Below are 5,099 nucleotides of genomic sequence, written 5' to 3'. Positions count from 1 at the left end.
TTAAACATAGTACCTGTGAGGGCAAACAAAGCACTCACCCAGGTGTTATTAACAACTAATGTAGAAACCACACAGCCCTGACCTCGCCATATACACATGGCGCTTTGTTCTAATCTCCTCCTCTCTGTGGATCGTGCTCAGCTTGATTCTCCTCTGCGAAGACATTTGACACCACCACCCCCAGTTGTAAGGCATTGCATAATAACCTCAAGGGCGACTAATACTTCTTTTCTAGAACTGTTGGGATTTAACGCATGTAACGCATTTAGCACTGTGCCTGGCAAGTAACAAAAAAGCGTCGGGCACTATCCTGACCAAAAACTAGCAAAATTTGTACCCCCCCCCCACACTTCAACCTTTCAACAAGGTGTATAATATAGACCACCATTAGGGGGCAGCATGCAGCTGCAATAAAGAAAAAAATCAGCATATTTGAAACTCAGAGCAAAAGATATTTTAATATCCTTTTAAGAGTGTCTTGTATTCTCCCATAGGAGGGTGATGCTGAGGGATGTTGCCTCCAGACTACAGCACGCCTCAAATTCTCTTTTCACATGCCTGCTTTAAGGAAGGCTTCCCACCACTTCTTCACGTCCTCTTCCTTCTAAGCACCTGTTCTCACAAAAATCTTCCTTCTTCCTTAGGCGGGTTCTTCTGATGAGCGTCTCTGATGGGAAGCATCTGTTGGGGGTCTTGTTTAGTAAGTGTTGCCTTACACAGTTGCTTTAACACAACATCGGGTCTCTGGGAGGTACAGGAGTGCTTCAAGTCCCAGGCTCCCCTGAGTTAGATGTGTACCTGCACTCGGGCAAGTCCCGTAGGGTGAGGACCATGCTCCATCTTCCTCTTTGTGTCCCAGCGTTTGAAATGCCTGGTGTGTGCTAGAGAAACTAGAGGGTGTCTGCTGGCCTAAAATGCTCCATGAGCTGAAAGGAAAGGAGGAAAATGATGACCCTTTTGGGCATAAACAACGGGACTCTACAACTAGATCCCCCTCCCAGTGAATTGTCTTTAGTTTTTTTTTTTATTATTATGAGAGTAGAATGCTCGCTTTGGCAGCACATATATTAATATGAGAGTAGTTCATGATCATGACGGATAAGCAAGCAAAAAGAATATTTAAAATATTGACAATCCTGTCCACTCTATACTAACCGGGAGAATACCACAGATTTTTTCCACCTTATATCAAAGTATAATACATAAATTTGTGTGTGCATATATGCAGTGTTTACATGTATGGCAACATGGAACATAATATTCCGCTATATGATGATACTATATTTAACTAATCCCTATCTTTTGGGAATTTAGGTTGTTTCTAAATTTTTGCTCTTTACCTAGCAGACTGGTGAATATCCTCATAGCTAAGTCTTAGCCCACATTCCTTACAAGTGCCTTAGGATAAATTCCCAGAGGCAGAATTTCTGGGTGATGGGTAATTTACATTGTCACCAACAGTGACAGTGCCCTTGATCAGATGAAAATTTTTAATTACACATCACACCAGAACTCTAAAATTTTATCTCAGTACTATCACCCCTGCTCAAAACATTCAGTGAACTCTGGTGATCCAGGCTGAGTCACACACAAAAAATAAGTCTTAATCTCTCATCGTGCCTTTGATTTCTGTTCAGAAAAATCTAATTTACCACAAAAGGATAAATAAAGCAACCATGGGAGATATTCATAGGGAAGCCCTATAATTCTGGAGTAGGGACACATCAGAGGAGTGTTAAGTGTCCCAGAGCCCAGCCCACACTGGATGTGTCTTGATAGAATTGTTAAAAAAAAAAAAAAGGACCCACCCCACCCTTACTTCCCAGATAGCTCTAGATTGCTTTAAAATTTCAACAGTTTTCTTTTTCTTTTTTTTGGTCTATTATTTCTCTAGGCCTTTTTGGAAATTAGAATGGAACTTCCCTGTCGTCTGAGGGCACCTTGTGGTTGACAACAAGGAGTAGCCTCTTGACTGGTTTCTTTCTTAAAGAGTTTTAATCTTTCTTTCTTTTTTTTCTGTTGAAATAGAAAAAAAGCACTATATGTGCATATACAGAAATGTCAAAATGAAATCCATTCATTTGTATGGTTACTGAATTCATTTTTTTTTTTTTTATACCGGGGATTGAACTCAGGACCTTGCGCTTGCATGGCAGGCACGACACCACGGAGCTAAATCCTTAGCTCTGAGTATTTTTTTATAATAAAAAAGAATTTTTAAATTTTTATAAGATGGTATTTTACTAACTATATTCCTTTCCTAAAATAGATTATATGAGCTCTTTAATAAACAGTTGAGAACCAAGAAGCTTAAAAAATAGGTATGATTTTCCAAGAAAATAAAAGGGACTAGTTCTGCCCAAGAGAGATGTTCATAGTAAACCCTGTGCTTTTGCTGCCTCATCTCTAAATAACAGAACCCATTTGGCAAAAGAAAAACTTGTGCCTTGGAACTACTTTTTGAGAGTAAGGTTTAATTCTGACCCGGAATTATGGTTAAAATAATTATTAAAAATATATCAGTTCTACCATAACAGGTAGGAATTATTCAGCTTTCCTCCTCTCTGCCTAAAAAACCAAGTGGCTAACCATAAATGGCCGAGCCAAGGAAGTAAAATCTATTTTCTTATGAACCCCCAGAAAAAAGCCGGCTTAGCTTGGATTTCAAGTGGTTTTCAGTAAAGCCTGTTTTCTTGCAGAGGCTGTGTTACCCTGATGGCTCTTCCCCAAGCTGAGTTTTCTGTAACAAGTCTGGGAAATCTACAGGGTATCTTGTTTCTCCCTGTGGCCAATGAGAGCCTCGCAGGTGCAGGCAGTTGGAGATCTGTGGGTAACAATGTTGTGGGTTAGGTAGTAGAGCTCAGCATTGCACCCTGGCCCGGAATAGCCATTTCTGGCTCTTCCTGCTTCTTCCCGTGAGACTTGCCCTGGCTTTTTCTTTTCTCTCCTGTACTTGTTGCCAAGACACTGGGGCCACATGGGATCAGTCGCTACCTGGTGCCACCTGCTATGCAACATCTGCTGTGCCTTGCTGACCCTCACCTCCCCTACCTCCCCTTTCCTTAGGTTTCAAAGATGAGTATAGGTAAAGAATTTACAATTATGTTTATTATGACTTCATCGTGGAAGAATAAGAGACAGTGGCTCCCCCCTGGAGCTTAGTATTTTGTATAGGGATGGGCTTAGGGTGTGGCTGCTGATGACTGGAAGTAAGAGGAGAGGATGACCCTGCTTTTTGCTAAGATTATGTTTATTTGGAGAGACCTGGGGGAAGCAAACACTATCTCAAGTCGCCCCCCCCCGATGCTGCCATATTAGGGCCTTGCATAGATATTCTCAGTGGCTTTAGTAGTTGACCAAATAAAGCTTTGGGCTGATACTCCAGGTGCTGTGCAGAATGACCTTGCCCCTGCTGTTCCAGCCCTAACACCTCTGGCTCATGACAGACCTGCGTGGATGCTACACATTCTCTCAGTCTGGCTGCTTCTATGCGTAGGTATAGGCTGACAGCTCTGGCTTTGGCTGCACTGAGAATTGCTCCCTTTCTTCCTGATGTCTTCTTGCCCTGCAGTGTGGAACAGACACACTCACCTCCTGGTGGCTTTCTGGAAGTGTGAGGGACTCATCATGCTACAAGGTAAGTTTTGAAGAGTTGGGGATGGGAATTGGACGGTATAGACCTTCTGTGTCTCAGGGTGGCAATTCTGAGTCCTCCTGCACAGCTCCCCCAAAACCCCTTGCAGGATGGCGTCCCCGCTGCCCAAGGTAAGACCAACACACTCCCTTGTGCTGGCTTTTTCTCCTTGCTTGTCTCCTGCACTTTTGCTGCCTGGGGTTACTTTCCTAAAGAAATTTCATCTGCGTCCTCTGGGAAAACTACAGTCATTTATTTGCATTTTGCGTTTCTATTACAGAAGATCACAGGGTAATTTATAGAGAAAAGACATTTATTTCTGACATTTATGGAAGTTGAAAGTCCAGTATGAAGGTGCCTGTCTCTGGAAAGCCTTCTGGCTGTGGCAAAGCCGGTTGGGGGAGTAAGTAAGCGTGACCAGATCCCAAGGCACATGAGCCAAACAATTCTCAGGATCCCATTCTTCTTGCAAGAATCTGTGACGCGTGGAATGAATAAAAGAGACAAGATACTGTTAAGCACCCTGTATCATGTCTCTTCATGGTAGCCTCCCCTGTGCCCCTAAGGTGTAGTGCTTTTTAGATTTTATTTTTCCTCTTTTATTGTGCCCGTTTGTTCTGCAGAGCCAGTTTCCTCTTTACCTTTCACTTTCAATTTTTCCTACCTCAGATAAATGTAAACTTGCCACTGTTTTTGCTTGTTTCATTCAATTCCTTGTTCAAGATGGAAAGAACCTGGAAACAACCTGCAGAAGACCAAGCCACGCCAAACCCTGGTAACAATCCCATGGCAGAAGGCAGAAGGGCAAGAGGGCAATGCAATAAATGAGTTTGGGGGAGAGATAGGGGCTGAATTTACAGTTTTCTCAGGACCCTACCCTGGCAATAATGACAGCATAGAACCAACCTCCTCCCACAACAGTGGCATCAACTTAGTCTTCAACGCAGAGCCCGTAGGGGCCTGATCACCTCTTCAAGGCCCCATCTCTGAACACTGCTACATTGGGGTTTAAGTTTCTAATGCAAGAACTTTGGGGGACACATTCATGCTACAGCACTGTTCATCTGTTTGCTTCTTTTATATCCACTTAGGGAACATCTAGTATGTTGCTGGTCTGAGGAAAGATGCTAAAATATAAGAGGGAATCAGACAAGCTTTGCTCTTGAAAAATTTGTGGTTTAAGAGAGCGGACAGATAACAAAATGAATACCGTTCCAGAGAACCAGGAAGGTGCGTGCCTGGGACAGGACCAGTGATCTAGCGTGGGGTGTCTGGGAGGTTCCCTTAGGAGTATCTGTTACAGAATGAGTAGGAAGTGGACGGCAGGAAGAAAGGGGGCAAGGGCTGGGGCTGAGAGGACGGTCTAGGCAGAGACGTGGTCATGACCGCCTGTGTTTGGAGTCGTGGGACGTTCTGGGGGCTGGACTCGAGGAAGCCTGAGGAAAGTGCTTGGAGAGAAATTTTC

The sequence above is a fragment of the Fukomys damarensis genome, unplaced genomic scaffold, assembly GCF_012274545.1.
Source record: "Fukomys damarensis isolate Sample0158 unplaced genomic scaffold, DMR_v1.0_HiC HiC_scaffold_37, whole genome shotgun sequence".
NCBI classification, from domain to species: domain Eukaryota; kingdom Metazoa; phylum Chordata; class Mammalia; order Rodentia; family Bathyergidae; genus Fukomys; species Fukomys damarensis.
Note: the sequence above shows the minus strand (reverse complement) of the source record.